This window comes from Parasteatoda tepidariorum, chromosome 5 (genome assembly GCF_982258835.1).
Source record: "Parasteatoda tepidariorum strain Cologne lab strain chromosome 5, Ptep-v5.0, whole genome shotgun sequence".
NCBI classification, from domain to species: domain Eukaryota; kingdom Metazoa; phylum Arthropoda; class Arachnida; order Araneae; family Theridiidae; genus Parasteatoda; species Parasteatoda tepidariorum.
Window position 1 is genome coordinate 115856546 of NC_141759.1, and position 25280 is coordinate 115881825.

A 25280-nucleotide genomic window follows, 5' to 3' on the forward strand; every position below is an offset into this window, starting at 1 on the left:
GTACACCATACTTGGTTTTTTTCATAAACTTCGCTAAAGACACTAGATATAATCAATAAAGAGTTAAGAACAAGATAATGATTCCAAATAAAATGTAATTAATAAGGCAAATTTTATTACAAACTATCCAGGACAGTCAAGTAGTTACTGTTGAACACTGATTAACAAACCTCTATTTACCAAATGTTTATTTTTCCCTGATTAAAATTTGCTCTATTTATAGCTGTTGAATAATAAGTTTACGATATTTAGTTAAGGATATATTTGAGTAGTAATTGCATATTATAGCTGTTTCATAAGATAAGTGCAGAATTCTATCATCAAGCATATAACTATTATGTTAATCTCCCACTTAGCTTCTTCTTCAAAACTTCATTATCACCCCTCAAAAAATGTGATAATAGAAGTGGAAAAAATAAATAATTCCAATTTGTTGAACAAAAAAATTTTCTTAAATGTTTTAGAATAAAACTTTATATTATATGAAAATGATAAATAAAAATTATATTTTGAATTTTAGTGCATGTTTCAATATTTTCTAAAAATAAAACAATATTTTATATGACATATTACAAATAGTTTTAAATGAAAATTTGAAATTAAAAAAAAACATAGCAATTAAAAATCTGCAAAAGAAAATTAAACACAAAATTACTTATTTTGATTTCAAATTAAAACTGGTATTATTCGAGCTTACCAGAATTTACTAGTTATTATTTGAAAATTGCTAAAATGTAATTTTTAAGAGCATTTTAAGGACATTCTAAAAATGTGTTTAATTCAAAAGGAAAACAAATAACAAGTTTCAGTTACGGTTAGATGTAATACGCAGACACTTCTAATTATGAAAACTTTTTTATTTAGTGGTTACGTCCGCAGTGGACTGATCGTTAAGACACGGTTCCCAGCAGACCACCGAAGTCAAGCATCACTGGCTGTGGTCAGTGTGCGGGTGGGTGACCACTTGGATCAGTCTGCGTAGGGACCGAGGGTGTGCAGTATTGGTCCTCGTTAAACTGTGCTGCCGTAAAGTGCTAGACTTCGCGCGCAGGTGGTCGGGCTACCGAAGCGGGGGAGCCATCCCCTCCTCAGAGGATCAAAATTGCGATGGCATGTCTTCGGATAGTCCTCCGGGATGTTTCCCAGACCGTCGCCAATAGCCCATTGTGCAGCTCTAGTGCGATGTAAATTAACAACAACAACATTATTCAGAGGTTACAAACTAATATGAAAACATTAATTTTTCTCTATCAAATGTCCACAGAGGAAAGAAAGAATATATTTTTTTCAGATTTCAATTATTTGAGGACTATAATTCGCCATTTGACATTAAATAAAACAATAAATATTTGTGACGGAGTTTTGGAATGTTTTAAAAACTATAATTTTAGGCACAGGATAGCATTGCATCTCCATAGGATTCGAAATACAAGTAGATGTGAACTTCTCCCATTGGGAAAGGATTGAGTTTTAGTATGTAAAAATCCAATCATTACATCCAAAGTAATTTATCCCCGTGGGCAGGAAGATAGGCCACCAGACAAGCAAGTTCGCTGCAGGAGGGAGGTGTCCAGGGTTCGAATCCCAGTGACGGGCAAATTTTCAAAAAATTCTATTTTTTTTTTTTTTTTTTTTTTTTTGTTTACTTTAAGTTGTATTTTTTTATGTGTTTTTCGATATTCTGTAGGGTCCTGCATGTAGGAAATGATTTTTTTTTTATTGGGAAAATGGGAAAAAACTGGTAAAATCCAGCAAAATCAGTCTCTTTGCTCTTTTTCGACTTCTTTTGTAACATTTTGGATATTCTAGCATGCATGGGGTGCTTTCTGTGTGTGAAATCCAGCAAAGAAAGCGTAATGGAATAATAAAAAAAAAAAAGAATAAAAAAATAAAATTGCTCGAGAAAAAATCAAATTTCAAGATCCCCTAGCTTCCTTTAATATCAAGATATAATTTTCAAACTCCGACACTAAGTAGGGGTCTATGGTCCAAACATGGCTGAAGAAAAAATTTTTTATAGGCCAATTAGGGGGGTTACAGTGTGCCCCTAAAGGTATACTGCGAAGATGAGAGGAGAGAGCTTTTGAAGCGAAACTGTGGTATGCTTCACGTATCACCGTGGACAGGATGGTAGGCCATCAGACAAGCAAGTTCGCTGCTGGAGGCAGAGGTCCTGAGTTCGAATGCCAGGAACGGTCAAATTTTCAAAAAATTTTCTTTTTTTTTGTTGTTTATTTTAAACTATATATATATTTTTTAATGTGTTTTTCGATATTCTGGAGGATCCTGCATGAAGGAAAAGACTCTTTAAGAACCACCAATTGTTTCCTATATCATTTATATTATATTGCATGTGCATTATTTTATTTGTCACCTTTCACAAAATAAATTAAAATTTTTAACTCCTTAAAGTTAAAAGTTTAGCCCTTTAGATCTCTGCTCATTATTATTTTTACTCCTAAAAAATATCACTACTACTTTGATCAATAAAAAAATGTATCACAACTATGATAATATGTATAATTAACTATGTTTTAGTTGAATTTATGAACTGTTACAATTGACCCCGTAAGTGGGGACAATTGTAACAAGTGCACGACTGTCAAAAATTGTTAATAACTAATATAATAACATTTAAAATAAGATATTTCTTTTTTCTAGTAGAGGATAGCTGTATTCCGCCGGTGGCAACGTTTGCTTTGTTTTGTTTACGTTACTATTTCTCTTACACGGCGAATCGACCAATGATTGCCGCTAAAAATGTCACATGCCAAATCTAGCTGAGATGGCTCATAGCGCTTTTAAAAGCGGAAACTGAAATAACCAGAGAGCATCAGCTGCTGCAATCTCATACTATTAAGCTAGGCAGAAGTGAGTTGTCTTTGTCGATAGATCTCAATTTTAGTATTTTGTTGAAAGCGCTTTTTTTCACGAATTTATATATTACGAATTTATTTGACGATTTTTGATTTATATCACGAATTATACTATAGCACATTTCTAATAGGTTTAACGAATTACATGTCATTTATTTGAATTCAAATTTATTTTATTGACTTAGTATTTACTGAAAAGATGTAATTTTTTAAAAAAAAAAAAGTTTTTATATGGATTTGAATGATTGTTTTGAATTCTTAAAATTTTGTGCATTTGCAATGTATCTAAGTTAGTAGCGAGCGAAGCAAACCATATAAGATTGTTAATAATTTTCGGGGGTTGGCGAGCGTTAGCGATCAGGGGGAAGAAACCCTTTCATGGTAAAATCACTTTCATCTGCGTAAGTAATTTAAAATTAAAGGCATCAAAAAGTGAGTTTAGGTTAGACCTAGAGTAAGACATGAAGTTTTAAGTGCTGAAAAATCATTTTCAAAATATCAAAATGTAAAGAAATTATGGCAGGATTTCTCAGGATAAAGCAATGGGGAAGCAATCCTGTAATATTCTATGTTGATATTTTGAAAACTTTTTTTCAGAATTTAAACCTTCACTTCTCTGAGATTAAGGCCGGACGAGTGGTTAGCGGCCAGACTGCGGGCTCGAATCCTGATCTCGGAATGAATGTTTCTCTCTGTGCGTTGTCTTCTATTGTGTATGAAAATTGAGCCGTTTTGGTTAAGGGGATAGGGCTTTTTCCTTCCAATGAGATGAACCGGTTCGAATCCAGCGATGGCTGGTCGATACGAATTCCGCATCCGGCTTGCACAGATCACAGTGCTGACGTAAAATATCCTCATCAGTGGACGGATCATGGGTTAGAGTTCCCTGGCCGTCAGACTAACCGTAGGAGGTTCTCGTGGTCCGGTTTAATTTTTAGGGTAGAATTTATCATTTATATTACGCGCCTACCCAAGTCATAATTTTTGACGGTTTTTCAATGATGGTCCACCATAATCTGGATGGCAAACATTAATAATTCCATCACGAGCCATTATATTTTTAATGGTAGCCAACATAAGTAACCATCCCCCAATGTAGAAATTCGGACCTATTTATGATGGTCCAACATAAGAATAGCAACTTGTTAGGATGGCTTGTTAAACCATCAGAAATTTCCATCATAATTTCTTGGAAATCAAATGTTGGAATGATTCTGAACAACCATCATCCTACTATAGGAATTGGGACGGATTTGTGATGGGTTAACATAAAAAAAAAATATTTGTTTTTATGGTATTTTCCAGAGAACGAAGGAGAATTCCCCTTAAACCATCATGGAAATGCATAATTGGAAGCATCATGAACCAATGGTCCATGAGAATCAAACTTGTCTTGATGGTTAACCATTATAGTATTGAATTACTTTCCATCAGTTGAATGATGGAAGTTTGCTGGCATATCAAAAAGCATGAATGCATAATTGAAAATGTTGGACCATCATGAATCGCACTGAAACCAACATAAACCATCAAAATGTTTTGATGGAATCATCAAGAATTTTGACTTCCTAATGCATGTAAATTTTTTTTGTTAAATTTTTGCATCCGACTAACCTTATAAAATTTCTTTTGCAGATGCATTGGTTTAGACTCAGTATTGTGATCTGCTTTCTGACTACCGTGTACTGCCAGGATCAAAATTGGAATGGGCATTACTATCAGCATTATTCACCCAGTTCAATATGGGTTGCACAGAACCACAACAATCGAGGCGGAGATCTGGAGTTGCAAAGTTCAATGAATAGACCATCTTCCAGGTTTGGAAAAATGCCTTGGAAAAACCCACAGTCCAAGCTACAGTGGCAATCTCCAATGTACAAGCCGAAATGGCAAGATTCGCTTTCAAAACCGCAATGGCAACTATCGAAAGCACACCACATGAAACCGTTTATGAAACGACCATTTAAGAATTCGAACTCTTTAAACAAACAGCCGCGTGACCAATGGAGAGCAGGACCTTAAGAGTGGCAAGGAAGATTTCGTACTAAACCTAATGGCATATTTTTCCGACAAACTACACCCCAACCCAGAAATTGGCCAGATTACATTCCTCCACTTTCCATTATAAAACCTTCTATGGATGATCCACATGCACTCTACAACTTCAAATAATAATTATTCATCAAAAATGAGGCAAAACATTTATATGGTTTAAACAAATTCTCATTTGTTAGTGTATGATAAATATATCTGCAAGAAAGTATCTTATAACAAAATCGAAACTTTTTAGTACATATATGAATATCTACGATCTGTCTAACTAAAGAACTTCCCTCGCCACAGCTTGAGCACAGTCTATGACCATGGTTACGAGTTAAAACTATTTCAAGTAAAGCAGGTTTTGACTAGAGTCAGGGAGGGAAGTAGGCAAGAGTTCTTGTTTCCATAGCAACAGACAGCTCCAAGCGCTTTGGCGAGAAAGTTTTTAGATTGTGCAGATAGATGCTATTGGGCGAGTGTTTTTCTCCCCATATATTGAAGTGAAATTAATGTTCCCATTTTGAGCTGTAGAAATTCCATATTTTTAAACTCAACATATGAAAAAGAGTTCTACTAAGGGATTTTTAAGAGATCACGGCACCGGAAAGTGTCTAAATCATTGAAACAATTTTTATTGCTCTCTTTTAAGTTTTAACTCACTGAAAAAAATTCCATGACTTTACCTGAATTTTTAATGTTATGACGAATTTTGAATTAAAAAAAGAACAATCAGCAAAAAAGAAATTTGGAAATTAAGCTGCAAAAAATTTAGAAAATTGAGTAAAGCGATGCTTTATCAGAGCAATTTCAAATTTTTCTGACTGAAGAAGGAGTCTGTTTTCTTTTTCGTTATGTAGTTTGAATATAGGAATGTTTTTAAAATTATTCTTTTAATAATTTACCTTTTTAAGTTTTTTTTAGGTGTTTTGTTATGTATTTCAAATAAAGGAAAGTTTTGTTTTTAAGATTTTATAAGTCTCTCTTTAATTGAACTAGGCTAATAATGATTATCCTGCTCATTATAGGGGGAAAATTTGATGAATCAACTGTACAATGATTTGAGAATTTAGGTTTAAAAAAAAGTACAACAGAGCACTTTAATCACAAGAAAGTTTAACTTATAGCGCTTTATACGTAATGATTTAAATTGTTCTTCAAGTGACAGTTTTTTTAGACATTATAATTTTATTTTTATTTTATAACCGTCGTTGAACAGTCGACCTAATTTTTGGGAATTCGTACTGGGACTCCGTAGCCTTGTAATTTTGAACCCAATCCAGAAGACAGGGGAATTCCTGGATCGAGGATTGGGAGAAATTTGCCTTCGTGGAGAAGTTTTTAATGGAACTGACCCGCATGTGCGTTACATAGAGAGGAAGACCACCAGAACCTCCCACGTTTAGCCTGACGGCAAGGGGACTCTATACCTTGATCTACCACTGAGGATATTTCACGTTAGCACTCTGGTCGGTGCAAGCCGGATGGGGAATTCGTATCGACTGGGATTCGAGCCCTGTTCACCTCATTGTGAGGCGAACGCTCTATCCCCTGAGCCATTACGGCTCAGTATATTGTAATTATCATCGAGAGATGCAGAAAGTTTTCCATTATTGACTCATGTGTTGCCACAGAGATGACCAAATGCTCACTTTTCGATGGCATAGATTCACAAATTTTATTTTTCAACCAGAGATTATTTAAAGCACTCTTAATGTGCATATTTAAGAATTACTGTCAAAGTTGAAGCCATAAAAATGCATTGGCTAGGAATCTTAAAAATATATTGGACTTAAGAAAAAGCAAAACATTTAAAATCTAGTGAATCCTTTCTGAGAAAGGTGACCAGAAAAGATCAAAACCCGTCTTTTTGCCAGAAAGGAATTGGAATGTGATTATTAAATATATTTTTAATTTAATATGCAAACAAAACTTATCACGATTGCTGATAACTCAGTTTCATCTGATGAAATAAAAGTGAAATTTTCATTTTTGACTTAATTTCTGGATCGGAAGCAAGCTATATCCAAAATGTTATATCAAAAAATAATAAGCATAAACTCATAATTTTCCATCTTAAACTGCGAAGACACTATCAGAAAAAAATATTTTCTTTGTTTTATAAATGACCAAATGGGTATTTTTAATTGATGAGTCATGAGTCGGGGCGCAAAAATTATATTTTTAAATATTCAAATAATTTCCAACCAAACTAATGTACAACCCAAATTATGATATGAAAGCTCATTCATTGTTTCGAAAATTAACTAGTGTTCGAAGTAAAGCATCAACTTTGTAAATTTATGAGAAAACAAGTATTTTTCAATTTAAAAAGAACGGAAGAATTCATTTTTAGACGACAACTTCCAAATTGGAAAGAGCTAATCAGAAGATGTAAATAAAGTTTAATCAAATAGTTTAGATCTTCAAGTGTAAAGACGGCACATTCAGAAAAAATGTATTTCATTTGATTTAAACAACCAAAGGAAAATTTTAATTAAGCAAATAACGCAAACTATGCAAACAAAATAATGGAAAAAAAGTATTTGTTTGAAAAACTAACTCGTATTTGAAATAAAGCATCGAAGCTTGCAAAAGGGACAAATTGCCTAAGACTGAGTTTAGAAAGCTCAGTATGGAAGAAATAATCCTAACATCGTTTTTTGTTTTACAGTGCAGGTAAGTGTGCATTGCAGGTACATATTTCACACATTTATGCACTTTTAAAGAGCTTTTAATATTGAATAAACGCACAAATTGCTAATTTTTATACCTTAATTTTTAAAGGGGAGGTTAAAAATAATAAACTAACGTAGTTTAAAGAGAAAATTAAATTTCATTAAAATATAGATTTGATAAAATCTAAATCTTTCAAAAAACACCTCAACTACTCAAAACTGATAAAAGTTCTCTCTTAAGCGACCTTTAGTTAAGTTTGAAAATCTGTTTACAAATTTGAATTTATGTTGAACTATGTAAGAAATTAAATCTGAAATGAAGTAGAACCGTAAAAATTCCATTTTGTGCGAGAGTATTAAATACTGGAATTTTTCTAATCCCGATCCTTAATCTGCAAATTAAAACCACACTAAAAACAAACATTTTTAACCAAAAATTTAATTTATTTTCAATATAAAATACACAGTACAGATACGATTTTTACACTTTATCTTTTAATATAGTCTAGCATTACAAAAAACTAAAAATCTATAACCAAAATACTTTTATGATATATAGTATAAATATCAGAGTAAAATTTCTTTCAATTACAGTAAAAAGTTTCAAACACTAGTTCAATACAATTATACAATGTAAACATTTACCACTAATTTGTTTCGTTAAGCATTTACTACTAATTTGTCCCGGAAAAAATTTAGTATTAAAAATGACAACGTTTTCATTTCGTTTATGATAAATTTTCCACATTACTAAAAGCAGGTGATTAATAAATAGAATAATATTGTATATTGCAACTAGATCTAATAATCCTGATATTGCAACTAAATCTGATAATTTTTAAATTAAACATTTTAGATCTTTGTAAAAGGACTGTTTTGTTGACTAGAGTTTTACAGCATGTTATAAAAAAAAAAAATCAAACTTCAGAAATTTTACTAGCAGAGAGGAAGGAATTTCCAAGCAGTTCAAGTTATTATTAAATTTTAAGCCATTAGAATTTAATTTTGATTAGTATAAACTAAACTTTGAAAAAGAGATTTCTTCGATTGATCCAAAGTGAAAATCCTCCTTTCCAAAATGATAGTTTCAGTTTCATTAAATTTTAAATCCAAATAAAACGCAGTCTTCTTGCTAATGTAATTGACAGAGTTTACAATGATTCCTTTTAATGTGAATTTGTTCTGTTACTAATTCTATTAAAATAGAAATGTTCGCAATCTAGATATATAAGTAAAACCAACTCTGCGATTATGACAACACTTTAAAATTAAGTAAACTCCCAGAAATTCAGAAAAATTTTACATTTTGGTAGCCGATTATTCAAACTTTGGCATCTTTAATATTTCTTTAAAAATATGCAAAACTGATTTGGATTTATTGTAAATATACTAAAGCAATATAGTTCTATATTCAAATTTATACTTTATAGTTTGGTATAAGTTACAACAGGATTTTTACACCAATAATGTTCTTATATACGCATTAGATTAATTTTAGTGTCAAATGCTCACAAATTAATGAGTTTCAAAAATGAAAATACATAAATTTCTTATCCAACACATCAGAGCAGCATCAATATACATCAATGACATTTACATTATGAAAAATTATAATTTTTGAATTCCGTTAGGTACATATTTTATAATATAAGTTTCATTTTATGCCATACACATAGATTACACATTCGATATCTAAGACAAGACTGATTGCATAAAGCCTAAAAAGCAGTGGAATATACAGTTTAAGTCGATGTTAATTTAGCAGATACAAAATATTTAGGAAAAACAAAAAGTTTAAAATTTGAATAATTGTCGTAAAGTAGAATTTAATTAAAAATAGTATTAAAAGTAAATTAAATAAAATGTGCACTTTACAAGTTAATACACGGCATAGCCTTCTCTTGTTTGTAAAAAAAAAATTCAGGTTTCTCAAACACAATTTTAAAATATGCTGATCCAAAAATATAAAAATTGACCTAAAAATTATTATCTATCTAATAATAAATCGCTAGTTTAAAAGAAATTTTTTAAGTGCTTAGAATTTTGAATAAACAAAACTGTTAAATGCAATTTAATGAAACTCACTCAGGTCGGTAACTGAATTTGTTTTCACAAGATTTTAATAAAAGTACGAGTTAATTGTTAAAATTTTCACAGACACTCTGCTAAAATTTCAAGATCTACAGAAAAGTTTTAGTACCATTTTTAGGCCGATTATAAGGTAATATAGAGAAAGTACGATAACTGTAATAGTTACGCACTTTTAGCATACAAATCTTTGTTTACCGTTATCTCGAATCGCTTAAAACCAATTTTCATACAACTTAAAAATTAAAATTTAGTTAATTTTGAATACTAAGAATGTTTTTATCCAGCTCTCACTTCCTTAATTTCTAAGTTACAATATATCACTTTGACGTCTTAAATTTCTTAACGAAAAGAGAGTTCTAAATTAAAGTGTAACTGATGAGAATTTTTACGTACGGCAACGTACACTAGGGAATCTGAAACTTTCGAAACTGCTGAACGAGTGTGGACGTCGAAGAGGGCCGTTTACCGCTACCATTTCTAACTCCACACTTGTGTAGGACGGAAAATTTCGAAATTTTTGAACAAGTTTTTTGTTAGCGCTATATCAATCTCCAAATCAAACAGAAAGATTTCAAAGAATTAATAGTAATTAAGTTAATAGTGTTTAGAAGTCTACGAATCTCAATAAAGTTTAAAACTATTTGATTTTAGTAGCGCAGAAAATTTTTGGTTTCTCTTTCTAAAAATGTCAAATTGCGATTGAAGATTTGAGGAATGCACCGATGATTAATTTATTCAGTATTCCTGCTACCAAATTAACTGTTAATGTTTTGCGTGCGTGCGCGTATGATGCTACTTTCGCTCTAACCCCCCCCCTCCCTTCATGAAGGTCTAAACAGCTTGATTTAATCCTCGTGTTTCGATTTAAATTAAAAATCATGATCGTCCTGTAATTGTTTTCCAGCTGTTTATTTTTTAAAATTTTGCTTATCTGTCAAAGCAAGCTACGTTTGCGTAAAAAGTACTTGAACGTATAACTTCAATTTCACTGTAATTAAATTTTCGGTCAAATTGTATTTAAAAAAGATATATAACTCATACACCTTTATTAAAAAAAACATTGCCTATCTATCTAAGAAAAAAAAAACTGTTCTACATACCATATTTTACTTTTAAACTAAAAACTTAAAATCTAGGCAAAACTGAAAATTTAGTAAAACAAAATTTTCGGAAAAAATTTTATAAATTATTTTGCGAAATTACACCTTTATTAAAAAAAACATTGCCTATCTATCTAAGAAAAAAAAACTGTTCTACATACCATATTTTACTTTTAAACTAAAAACTTAAAATCTAGGCAAAACTGAAAATTTAGTAAAACAAAATTTTCGGAAAAAATTTTATAAATTATTTTGCGAAATTTTCTGCACAACGTTAATTTTAAATTTTTTTTTTACTCAATTCTGCATAATGTTTGGTGCTTTATAGGAATTTAAGGAAACTAATTCCACCACTGAAGCAACAAGTTAGAGTTAGATGTTAAGATAAGTTAAGTGATTAGTAAATTAGGAATTATTTTGTTACTTCAGCAGCAAAATTAAGTTACATTAAACGTCTTGGAGCTTTATTTTAAATATAAAAACGCTATAGCCTTCAAGTACTTTAACAAAAAAAATACTAAAAAATAGTTTGTTAATTTGTTGAAATTTTTTCCCCTCATAACACGTTAATGTCTACAACTGGATACATTATCCGGATAATGTATCCAGACTTTTAAATAAAAATTATCAAAGTAACTGCTTGTTTTTACATTAATTTTTTACATTTTATATTTGGCGTTAACTACACTAAGTCATATAAGCCTTGGCATGAGAGTTCGTATATTAATTACTTTAAATGAAAGTTAAGGTATGTAGAACAATAAGAATATGCGAAATTAAAATTAGAAAACCTAGAATATGAATTTTTTTCCCTTTCAAGAAGCACCTTTATAATACCTGCCTTTCGCGAGTAAAACCTCCCCCTATTATGCTCTGTATGAATACCTTCCTTTGTTTTTCAAAAATTTACCAAGCTTTTATTCTAGCTTCGCACACGAGAGTTTTAATTTTATGTTACAGTATACAAATGATACATTTCTTCAAATGTATTTGAAAAATTCAATTAAATATATTAAATTACTTAAATTTGGATTTAAAGTAATATCGCACATTATAATTTGTATGTGTTCACTAAATTAAAGTACGTCAGAGCGGCGAGTTTTTACGTACAGCAACGTAACCAACCGCTGCCAATTCAAACTCCACACTTGCTCAGAAATTTCAAAATTTTCCGTCCTACACAATCTTTCATGTTAGCGCTATATCAATCTCCAAATCAAACAGAAAAATTTCGAAAAAATAATAGTAATTAAATTAATAGTGTTTAGAAGTCTAAGAATCTCAATTAAGTTTTAACCTCGAATTTAGTAGCGTAGAGAATTTTCGGTTACTCTTTTTAAAAATGTCAAATTGCGATTGTCGATTTGAGTAATGCACCGATGATTAATTTGAACTAACAGTTAATATTTGGAGCGCGAATGATACTACTTTCGCTCTAAATCCCCCTTCAAGAAGGTCTCTATACAACTGTGTATAATCCTGATGTTTCGATTTAAATTAAGAACCGTAATCGTCCTGTAATTTGGCTGTTTATTTTATAGAATTTAAGCTTACCTGTCAAAACTAACTACGTTTGCGTAAAAAGTACTTAAACGTTTAAATTAAATTTCACTGTTATTAAAATTTCGGTCAAATTGTATTTTAATAAATATAACTCATACATTTATTAAAAAACATTGCCTACCTATTCTAGTAGTACACAATTTCAACTTAACATCTCAGGCACACAGATTTCCAGAACAGGTAGTCTTAAAACATTACAACAGAATGAAACGACATAAAATTCTATCATTCGTCAACTGATCTCATGCCAGGATTGAGCTACGAAACTGGAATAGAAAAAGAGCAGTAATTTCCTAAATATAGCCTAGCGGCCTTAATTCGATCAAATTTGCCATGTTTAAAGAAAGCAGGCACATTTTTAAAATAAATTTAACTGTTATGAAATTTTATATAACCAGAGCTTATTCTACTTCCCATTACATAATATACTAGCTCATAATAACTTTTTTCAGCCTTTTAGAAATTTTGAAAACTTTGGGAAAACTTTCATAAAAGCATTTTCATAACTTTTCATATTAAAACACAGCAATCTGTTTTAATACAAATCCTTATTTTTTTAAAAAAAATTTATAGAGATTTAAGACAGAAGACAGTATAATTCATTGATTGCTAATAATGCTTTAAATTTTAGACTGGATTCTTTCTGCAGAGTTGAAAATGGTAAAAATCTGTATATTAGAGGAAAATATGGTATCGGACGAGGGGTGCAGACGATTAAGAAAATGTGTACAGTCCTTGTAGACAGCTATATTTGCATTTTGTTTTATATGTGCTTCTTATAATTGTTTAATATTTTGTTTTTACCTTTTCTTTAAGAATTTTAAAGCTTTCATTAGTGAAAATTCCGTACTACAGTTAAAATTAACTAATGGAACTTTAAGATAGAACTGCATTTTTATCTTGAAACTGTTTTCAACGCTTTAAAATACTCAAAATATTACATCAGGCAAGATATTACGAAGATGCAATTTGAAAAAATCACAAACAATTAGGAAAGGTACAAAATGTACTACACCTTCACGATAATAAATTTGTAAACTTTCAAGTATTAGTTTCTTTAAAGAGAATCATTTCATTTAATTATATTTAAAAATTTAATAAGCTTTAAAAGATTTTAAACTGCTGTTTAGTATTTTATGAAGGAATTCACTATTTTGTGCTCGTAAAAAATAAAAACTGTTCTACATGCTAATATTTTACTTTTTAGAAAGAAAAACTTAAAATTTAGGCAAAACGGGAATATTATTAGACCAAACGTTTCGGGAAAAATTACATTTTATAGATTTTTTTTGCGAAATTTTCTTTATACCGTTAATTTTAAGTCTTTTTACTCAATTCTGCATAATATTTGCTGTCTTAGGGGAATTTAAAGAAACTTATTCCACTACTGAAGCAGCAAGTTAGTGTTAGATGTAAAATGTTAGGGTAAGTTAAGTGATTAGTAAATTACGGATTATTTTTCTACTTCAGCAGCAAAAATAAGTGACATTAAACTTCCCTGAAAATTTGCCAACCAAAAATATTTGAATTTTATTTTTCTTTAAATAAACGTTACAGCCTTTAAGTACTTTAACAAAAAATACTCATTCAAAAAAAAAAAAAAAATCAGTTTAGTAAGTTGTGAAAATTTTTCCCCCTTCTAACTCATAAATGGCTACAACTTTTTTAAATTATCCAGATAATACATCCAGACTTTTTAACTATTAATGTAAAAACAAGCAGTCACTTCGATAACAATTTTTATTTAAATTTTATAATCGGTCTTAACTACACTAAGTCTATATAAACCTTTGCATGAGAGCTCGTATATTAATTATTTTAACTGCAAGTTAAAGCACGTAGAACAGTAAAAATATGCTCAATTATACAATTAATTTAGAAAACCTAAAATTTGAAGTCCTGTTTTCCTCTTAATGAGCACCTTTATAATATCTCCCTCTGCTTAGAGAGTAAAACATTCCTCTATTAAGTTAAGACTGAATTCCTTCCTTTGTTTTTCAAAAATTTACTTAGCTATAAATCTAGTTTTGTACACGAGAGGTAAATTTATATTACAGTATACAAATAATATATTTTTTTCAATGTATTTAAAAATTTAAATTAAATTTATTAAATTTGTATTTAGAATAGTATAGCACATTATGATTTGTGTGTGTTCACTGTAAAGTTTATGATTCCAAGTTATGAATCCGTGAAAAGTGCAGGGGTGGAGGATATTTAGAAATTTTATTTCTCACAATTTTGGAGTATAGAGTTTGTGTGGATCCGTCTAAATTCAGTTAAAGGGATTTATTACAAAACCATTAATGCATCAATAAAGAACAAACGAGACATGTCTGCGAATTTGTTTAGAGATTTTATTTTTGAATGTTCTAGCATGAATACTAAAAGTTAATTTAAATAGTTTGCGAACTACTGTAAAACAACGTTCATAAATTAAGCAATTCTATATAGCAATAACTCTTTAATTTAAAAAATTTGTATTTTTAAGTCACTTTTTTGAAGTTTGAACGTCAGGTTTTTGTTAAAATTAAACTGTGCCAAAATTTACGCTCCAAATAAATGCAAATTTAGAAAAATTAAGCTTAGATCATTCTAAAGCAGTCTAGCATTGTAGTACCGAAACTATAATACGAATATTTCTACACACTTTTATTTACGATTTATTCACTTTAGAATTTGCTTTATACAATGTGAACTATTCTTTTTGGTATAGAAGTTCCCGATTGAAAACCACATTCTACTTCACGCTAATATGAGCCAAACTACCCCTCGTAAAAGAATAAACTAAAGTTCGAATTTAAACTTTTTTTATAACGGAATTTTTAAGCATTCTAAAAAAATATGATTCACAAGTTTTCTTGGTACAAGGTGAATGTCTAGTACAAATGTTTTAAATTACTGGTATCATGGCGGCAACAGTTTTTTTTAAAAAATGGAGTGATACAATAAAGTTAAACGACGAGAACAGTTTAGAGTTTAGGAAAACTGTGTGCCTGCGGAAGATAGAAATATGGCAGATAATTTTTTGCATTTAACAGAAATGTACCTAAAACATTGCTAGAAATTTTGAAAGTTTGCGCAAAAGGCTTAAAAAGTAAATCTTTGTAAAAAAAATTAAGACTAAAACTTTCTCGAATATCTTAAATTCCAGCAAAAGTTTTAAAATATTAAAGCCAAAATCTAATTTTTGAACCTAGTATTTTTATCAATCATAAACTTTCACATAGTTAATTTACTTTTCAAAAACAAGAGAAATAATTTCTGATACAGATTTTATCTATAATAAACATCTTATAGATAACAATAAAATTTGCAATGAAAAGCACCGAAGATACGAGACCAGTCAATAGAACAAAAATAAATGTTGATGACCTGAACGCTGCAATTATGACAGTAGCAGATAAATCGCCATGACGTTTATCGTAGAAGGAAGACATGAAATCAGTAGTAATTCCTATCTGCCATTCTGAAAACAAAAATATTTGTTACTTCCTAAGCAAGGAAAAAATGCTAAATCCTTAAAATTAGTGATCTAAACTCAAAAAATTGTGGCTACGACTTTATATTTAGGTTTAGTGAAGCGCCATACATACTTCTATTGATCTAGATGTTTCCGTACATCAATAAATGCTCTTTTACAACACTTTCAGTAAAGTTTGTCATTTGTAGCTGTTTTACTAAAATTTGTAATTTCCATAAGAGGACGCCATGTCTCGGAATAAAATTTTACTCATTTCGATAAGATATATAAAATAAGCTTTAAAATTGTTCATGAACTACTAAATGTGGGAGTCTTAAGCATATTCAATAGAAACTATTTAATTCAAAAAGAGTTTCATTTGTTTACCTTAACTAGATTCTTATCCTCAAAGTGAAGCATTCGTGTGAACATTTCGTAAATATTTAATATTTCAATATAATATTCTCTTACATAATAAATTTTATATATATTTGTCAATGGTCAATATTTTGAGAATATCGAAGAACCAAATATGAACACATAAAATTTTATAAACATAACTTTAAAAGAACGTCTAACTGTGGAATCACCCTTTCGGAACTAGTGTAGTTTTAATTTCCAAAAACCTTTCGGGCACGTTAAAAATTATTTACTGACCAATTAGTAAACAAATCTTAAAATTGAATAAGTGAATTATTCAACGTTTGTGATTCAATAATCACCCAAACTGTTTAAATAATTTTTACTAACCATTTAATATACAAACATAGAAATCATTATTTTCGTATAAACTAATACACAAGTCAATCTATCAATAGCAAATCTTAAAAGCCAAACTGAAAAAAACTTTAAACCTATTCTTAAAAAATTTAAAATTCTAATAATTTAGACATATTGAAAAAGAAAAACTTTACTGCCAGTTCATAGAAAGTTGAGCAATTCATCAAATTAAAGACTTCTCAACTGAGCAAAAATATTTTAAAGTTTGGGTTGAGACTAAAATTTACAAGTATTTGCAAATTAAAAGAGAATGCAAATTGCTCGGAGTTTAAATTTATGAATGTTTACAAGCTAGATAGAGGATTTTTAAAAATTTTCAAAAGGATTCCTTCAAATAATTTTAAATTTAGATCGAATAACTAAGTTCTAGATGCGACTATCAGCACCTTATTTTTATGCCTCCTAAATTATCAAGATAAAACTTTATAAATTTAATTTATACAAGTTTCTTCACTCTATTTCGAATAATAGAATCTATGTAATATCCACAAACAATTAAATTTAACGATCTCAAATATTTATGGGCCAATAATTTATAATTTTTATAAAAGTATTTTCAGATAATACTTATCAGTTTTAAAAAGTTAAATAGCGTTAAAAATTTGTCATTTTAATTTTAATTATACTTAAAATTTAAAGGCAGCCGACTTGCATAATTTTTATTTTTATTTTCAGGAGTTAAGATAACCTTTATTTGAAAATAAGAATCTATGACAGATCAGTTTTGCAAAATTTTAGGTTTTTGAAATAAATTTTAGGACTTTGTGGAACCTCTAAAAATTACGAATTACGCCCTAAAAATGTTTTATAGAATTTATTATGAGTTAACAGTCACCGTTGTGCAGTTTTCACTTAACGCAATTGAAGCAAATTACTTTACTTTCCCCCAAAGCAGGAAACTTTAAAATTAAAATCCTCAAAATAAGATTCCACTGCATCAGAAAATTAGATAAGGAAATCAGGCTTAAAAACATAGCAATCTTAAAGTTAAATAAATTTGAAGTTAATATTCGGTATACCTTATGTTAGATCTGAAGAGGCTTAAAAAGTAGACTCACTACTTTATTATTTTTGCATTTATTTTTTGTTAAACAAGTCAGTCTAGATTGATTAAAATATACATAAATTATAATTTTAAATGAATATAGCGATTATAAACAGCTATAACTAATCAAAAATGACTCATCTATAAGATTAACATAGAATGTAGATCAGTGGTTACCAACTGGCGGTCCGCCAAGCGTTTATTTTGTGGCCCGTGAACTAAAATATTAGTTGTCATTTTCGCGAACAAATTTCGTAAAAATTTAATATGGATTTAAAGTACTTTTCTTTGTTAAAAAACCTTGTTTCTTCTTTTTTGTGAAATTTAACATGCCAACGGTGCGAAAAAATTTTTTTAATCAAAATCTACTTAATTTAATTTGTAATTAAATACTTTCGTTTTGTACAATTTGATAAAAATCTGACAGTAATATTTAGTGTTCCTTCAAACATAAAAAGTCCTATATAAAATTTTCATAAAGATGCGACCAGCCATTGGACTGATGTTTTAAATTACAGTCTTCGGCCTCACGTAAGTTGGAAACCCCTGATGTAGATGGAATTTTTTTCACGCTTGAAAACCCAGCGTCAATCTCGATTTAAGGTTTTAATATAGAAGGTAGTTTTCCAAGGTTCTGGATTAGGGTAATGAGCATAGAATAGAGTAGATTGTCACAGATCTAGTTTTGAGGTTAGAAGGTTTACACGTAAACCGCATAAAAAACCTTTTCAGGTTTACATTAAAAGGTTTTTGCTGAGTGAAAATAAACATTGATATTTGGGATTAATTTTGAATTACCCTGTATTTAACGTTTGCACTCTTTTAAAATATTTAAGTGTTATAGTGACAGCCCTAATTCCTCAAACTGGAGAAAGAAGTTTATCATGAGAACGTAAAAGGTATCCAGGGTTAAAATATAAGTTATGTAGGAAAAAACTCACCCTTTTCTTCATATGCACTTTAGATGCATTTCCAGCCAAATATTTTCATTGTCTCGTCTCCAGATAAACCCAAACATCTAGCCGAATATTTCCACCATCATTATTATAGTCGCATCTCCAAATAGAGTAGGTCTTTCCATGCATTTAGGCAAACGATTCCACCATCATCATTGTAGTCGCATCTCCCGATATATTCTCCATAAAACCACACCCATTTTCCATGTAACCTGGATGAAAATCTGTAAGAGATTGTGATATTACTTCAAAAAACTAAAATTAAAAATACTTAAAAACGTCTTAAAGAGAGATCAACATTTTCAACTGGTCAAAAGATTGATTCTTCTAAATCTATGTAATTAGTATAAAAATACAAAAATCAGAACTTTTCGAACATTTGAAAAACTAAAAATTTGCACTAATATTAATCTTCAATAAAGTTTATTTTATATATATATATATATATTTTTAAAAGAAGTCTTAGCATTACCACCACAATTATTGCCAAAAAATTTTCAAATTGTTTCTTATTGTTGGCTTGCGTCGCACTAGAGCTGCACAATTTGCTATTGGCGACGGTCTGGGGGAACATACCCGAATAGGATCCAAAGACATGCAATCTCCAATTTTTGGATGGCTCTGCTTCGGTAGCCAGACGACCAACGCGAAGTCTTGCACTTCTCGGTAGAATAGTTTGACGAGGACTTTTTTGTTCCATTGGAAACAGTGTCTTGACGATCAGTTCACCGCGGGACTTTATAATTTGTAAAATATGTTTTGATACATTAATTCGAAGCACGAAGTTATTATTAATCTTTTTGGAACTGAACGCTGCAATTACCTGAATTTAAAAAAGATACATGACGTAAAATAGGCAAATAACCAGAGTTCAAAATAATGGCAGAAAGGAGATTTGGAAAGTCGTAAGGGAGACAATATTTCTAGAAATTCGATTAATGAAGCTTAAATTGAATTTAGTTTTTAATTATAAAAAAGTAGCAAGCTTTGGATAGAGTAGGATAATTTTTTTATTGTGTATTTCCTTGTATTTTGGTCACAAATACAAAATGCGCTAGATTTGCATGGCATAAAATTGTCTTTCATTGTAATTAAAATTCCCGACCTACGAAGAGCCTGGCAAACTTAATTATTGTACGAAAAGTAATACAGTTTAATAATTAAACTTGAAAATAGAGAAATAATTAAACATGAAAAAAAAAAGCTTTAAGTTAAAAATTTGAAATGAGTCTGAAATGCTTGGCAGAAAAAATGTTAAAACACTAAATGAGAAGTAGTAAACAATGACATTACCTAAAGTGTCAAACAAAATGAAACTACCAAGAGTGGTAGATAAATTGTAAAACATAGATTCCTAGCAAAAAAATGACTATTGCATTTAGAAGGTCGGTATGTGCTGTATACGAAACTAATGGTTGCTGGTTATTAATACTACAAAAACTTAGATTTAGGAATACTATTTTTTAACAATACTGCGATCACAGCAACAAGGGAAAAAATTTTTAAAAGTTAAATGAATTTTCCTTTCATGAAAAAGCATTGAAGTAAATAAAATAAGACTAAAAATTTATATAAAATATTGATTCGGAGTAATAGGTTAAAATATTAGGATATAAACAGTTTTTTTTAAGAAAAAAATATTTTGCAAATAAATTATTTAACCTTACGTTTAAAAAAAAAAATCAAAAGTTAGAAAATAAGAAATTAGCATAGATTTTCTCTTTAGAATTTTTGCAAAAACATTTTCGTATGGAATGATAAAATTTGAAAAAATTATGAAACTGTAACATAAAATTCAGTAAAATTGATAACGTATCTCAAACGCTTTCAAGGATTCTAAAAATTAAGTATTATAGCTACTTCATATTATTAAATCCTGAAATACGATGCACATTTCAACTCTAGCAATTAATATTAGGTTTAAATATTTCAAGCTCAACAAAGCGTTTAGGTGAGTTTACCTAGGGAAACAATAAAGTGCTACGTGTAACTATTTATTGACTACTTATTTTACACTTGTTGAACTATTAGAAAACTAAACGGGAATACATTAAACCACTTTATAAGTATAAGCAAGCAAAATTTGGTAATACAAACTCCGTCTGGTTAATTTAAAAATTACAAGGCGCAATTATTGATACATTAAAATAAATAAGTAAACTTACTTGATAGAATCAAACTTCACAATTTCAAGGCCCACAAACTTCAACTCATAGACAAATTAATTAGTTATGTTTGTAACACCGAAAAATCGACGCGTGGGCGATGAAAAAGTAAATAATGCACTCTTATATAGGTTAAAAGAAAACTGCGTGAAATTACTTCCGGTTGCTGGGTTTTGCTTAATTAGTGAAATTTCACATGGACAGAGTCTCTTTATACAGTTTTCAATGATCAATATATTTTGAAAATATCACAGAAACAAATATGAAAGCATAAAACTTTACAAATTTAAAAAAGTAAAGCTGCTGAATCACCCTTTCAAAACTAGCGTAGTTTTGATTCCCAAAAACCTTTCTGACACGTTAAGAAACTATTTACTAACCAATTAATCAACAAATTATAGAAATTGAATAAGTGAATTACTTACTTAACGTTAATCACCCTAACGGAATTTAAATCATTTTTTACTAACCATTTAATATACAAACATTAGAATTCATTATTTTGGTATAAACTAATACACAAGTAAATTTATCAATAGCAAATTTTACAAGTCAAACCGAAAAAAAGAGAACTTTAAACCTATTTAAAAAATTCTAATAATTTAAACATAATGTAAAAGAAACAAACTTTGCTGACAGTTCTTAAAAAGTTAAACAATTCGTCAAATTAAAGACTTCTCAACTGAGCAAAAATATTTTAAAGTTTGGGTTGAGACTAAAATTTACCAGTGTTTGAAAATAAAGAAAAATGCCGATTAATTGTTTGAACTTTGGAATTTAATTTGATGGAATTTATGAATGTTTATAAGCTTGATAAAGCGGATTTTGAAAATTGAAAATTTTGCTCAAGGACTTCTTCAAATAATTTTAAATTTAGTACGAATAATTAAGTTCTAGATGTGACTATTAGCACTTTATTTTTATCCTAAATTATTAAAATGAAACTTCATAAACCTAATTTATACTGAGGAAATTTTATCATAAAAACGTAAAGGTATCCAGGGTTAAAATATAAGTTACGTAGGAAAAAACTCACCCTTTTCTTCATATACACTTTAGATGCATATCCAGCCAAATATTTTCATTGTCTCGTCTCCAGATAAAAATACACATCTAGCCGAATATTTCCAGTCATTATTGTAGTCGCATCTCCAAATAGAGTAGGTCTTTCCATGCATTTAGGCAAACGATTCCACCATCATCATTGTAGTCGCATCTCCAGATATATTCTCCATAAAGCCACAAGTATTTTTCATGTAGTCTGAATGAATATCTGTAAGAGATTGTGATATTACTTGAAAAAATTAAAAATACTTAAAAACGTCTTAAAAAGAGAAACATTTTGAACTGTTCAAAAGTTTTGAGTTTTCTAAATCTACGTAATTAGAATAAAAATGCAAAAATCAGAAAGTTTCGAACATTTGAAAAAAACTAAATAAAAATTTGCTGATATTAAACTTCAATAAAGTTTTAAAAAAAATTTTAGTCCCTCCAGCATTACCCCCACAATTATTGCCAAAAAGTTTTCAAATTGTTTCTTGTTGGTTTACGTCTCACTAGAGTTGTATAATTGACTATTGGTCTGGGACACATCCTTGAGGATGATCCAAAGAAATATCATCACAATTTTGATCCTCCGCAGAGGGGATAGCTCCCCTGCTTCGATAGCCAGCCAACCTGCGTGCGAAGTCTAGCACTTTTCGGTAGAACAGTTGAACGAGGACAGATACCGCACACTGTCTCTTTGCAGGCCGATCAAAGTGGTCACCCACCCGCACACTGACCGCAACAATTAATGCTCGACTTCAGTGTTCTATTGGGAATAATGTCTTGACGATCAGTCCACTTATTCATGATTTGTACAACATGTTTTGATACATTTATGAGAAGCGCAAAGTTATTAATCTGTTTCAGAAATGAACGCTACAAGTACCTGCATTTAAAATGAAACATTGTGTAAAATAAACTACCCGAGTTCGAAATAGCAGAAGTGAAAGTTTTATTTGGAAACTCACAAGGGTGATAATATATTTCTAGAAATTCGATTAATTAAACTTAGAAATTGTGTTTACTTTTTAATTGTTAAAAAATTTAGCAGTCTTTGTATAATGTAGGATACTTTTATGGTGTATTTTTTTGTATTCTGGTCACAAAAAACAAATTTACTGGACTTACGATATGCATGGCATAAAATTGACCAAAAGGTAAATTTAATTTTCTTAAAGTCTTTATTATAATTAAGATTTCCAACCAACGAAAGTAAATACAAAAGTTTACATAAATAAATGCTTTGTACAGACATACAAAGAAATCAAAATCCTAAAATTTTCAGCAATAAAACTGTTCCTAAAGTTTTTCAATATAGTGGAACTGGGTTTTAAGAGGTTTTTTAAGTTGTGTAATAATTTGTGTTTTTTTCATAGAGACTAAACCCTATATTCTGTTTCGTGTTTATAATCAATACCAAGTCTCAAACCTGTTCATTTATATAAAAATTTCAAACTATACACTTATAAAATCCATTAAGGTATCAAAATACACAGAGTGGTTAAAATTGTATACCATATTCACATTTTAATATTCAGGATTGGCTAGGAGCCTGCAAACTTAATTGTACGCAAAGTAGTACAGTTTGATAAATAATTAAACTTTAAAAATAACTTGAAAATAAAATTTGAAATGAGTCTTGAAGGCTTTGTAGAAATAGTGTTAAAACCCCAAATGCGAAGTAGACTTGTAAACAAGGACATTAATTACTTTCTCATAAACAAAATTAAAACTAACAAGAGTGGTAGATAAATTGTAAATCTTATCGACTTGTGGAAAAAAATAAAACTATAGAATTTCGTTGCTCCGTATGCGTTGTATGCTAAACTAGTGGTTGCGGTCACCAATCCTTAAAAAAATTAGATTTAGAAAAAAATGTTTTTAACTATACTGCTATCATAGCAGCAAGAGAAAATTTTTAAATTTCAATGAATTTCCTTTCATTAAAAAGCATCTAAGAACGTAAATAAAATAAGACTAAAAATACTCAGTTATGTAAATATTAAAATCCTAATATTATAATCTATTGTTCCGAATAAACAGTTCTTAAAAAATATTTTTAAATAACTGGTTTGACCATACTATAAAAGAAAGCAAAATTTTGAAAATAAGAAATTGGTATAAATTTACTTTTGAATTTTTGCAAAATAAAATTTTCGTATAAATTAGAGAATGCTAATATTTGAAAAATTTATAAAATTGTAACATAAATTCAGTAAATCGATAACATATCTCAAACGAATTCAAGGATTCTAAAATTAAATATTATAGCTACTTCATATTATTATATTCTGAAATACGATGCACATATGAACATATAGGATTAAATATTTCAAGCGCAACATAACGTTTAGGTGGGTTTACATTGGAAAACTTAGAACAACAAGTGCTACGTGTTACTTTTTATTGACTACTTATTTTACACCACTTGAACTGCTACAAAATCTGAACTAGAATACATTAAACCACTTTATAAATAAAATCAAGGAAAATTCGGTAACCCAAACTCCGTCTGGTTAATTTGAAAACTACTAGGCGCAATTATTCATACATTAAAATAAAGAAAATAAACTTACCTGATCGAATCAAACTTCACAATTGCAGGGTACACAAACTTCAAATCATAGACAGATTATTTACTTTTATTCGTAACACCGAAAAAATCGACTCGTTCGTTGTAATGGAACTGGGCAACTGAGGCCTTACAAAATCGACTCGTAGGCGACGAAAAACTAAATATCGCACTCTTATATAGGTTAAAAAAAACTGTGCGTGAAATTACTTCCGGTTGCTGGTTTGTGCTTAATAAGTGAAATTTCATATGGATAGAGTCTCTTTGTCCTAATGGTATTTTCCTTCCACCAAACGTTGTGAAGGATAGAGATGGTAGGTTCGAATCCAGCCGTAACCTGGTTGTATTTTTGAGCTGAACTTCTTTATTATGTGATTTCTGATTTTCCACTTTACAAGAATTTATAAGGCATTTCTTTGTATATATAAGCTCATAACCCTGATTATGTATGAACTGGGGCCTCCCTTGCAGGGCGGTATCACTCGCCAAAAGCTGTGCAAAGCGTGGAGGTAGCGGGTTCGAATCCCGCTGTTACACTGGATGTATCTTTTTGCTGTCCTTCTATTTGAAAAAGGTTTATAAGTCTAAATTGAGCACACATGCCTGCAAATGTAGTAAAACCAATAAACCAAGTAAATAATATGCATGTACTATTAAAAAATGGTTGAGGTCTTCATGGCCACTGAGTATTGTCAATCCGCTAAACATTCTAAAGCGTAAGGGTCGTGGGTTGGGTTCCCACTTTAATCCAGAATGTATCTTTCATTCTTACTATACGATTTTAATTAGTAACTTGTTGTGCCCTGTTCTTTCTTTTGAATTAAGCACATAGGTCTGTATTTATTTATTTATTTGAATGCATATCCAGGCTTGTATGCTCATCACAAAGTACGACTTATAAGAGCAT

The 25280-nt window shown here is 29.8% G+C and overlaps 1 protein-coding gene and 1 long non-coding RNA gene across 21 annotated transcripts in view; both read right to left on the reverse strand.

Annotated features, from left to right (window-relative positions):
- LOC122271333 (mitochondrial potassium channel ATP-binding subunit) overlaps positions 1–897 on the reverse strand; it is a 41223-nt gene extending 40326 nt beyond the window's left edge. For 17 of the 20 annotated variants that reach the window (XM_087164891.1, XM_087164881.1, XM_087164879.1 and 14 more), the window contains exon 1: positions 698–840. The gene's annotated coding sequence lies outside the window, so the exon portion shown is untranslated. Of the gene's footprint in view, positions 1–655 lie in introns of all 20 variants that reach the window. The other 3 variants (XM_087164888.1, XM_087164875.1, XM_087164886.1) reach the window with 3 other exon arrangements.
- A 10790-nt stretch (positions 898–11687) lies between these two features.
- On the reverse strand, positions 11688–24543 carry LOC147810042 (uncharacterized). Its single transcript, XR_015434074.1, has 4 exons — positions 24378–24543; positions 21791–22027; positions 18575–18813; positions 11688–15814 (listed from the first exon to the last, which is right to left on the reverse strand). It is a non-coding gene; the product is annotated as an uncharacterized LOC147810042 (long non-coding RNA).
- Between the last annotated feature and the right edge of the window lie 737 nt (positions 24544–25280).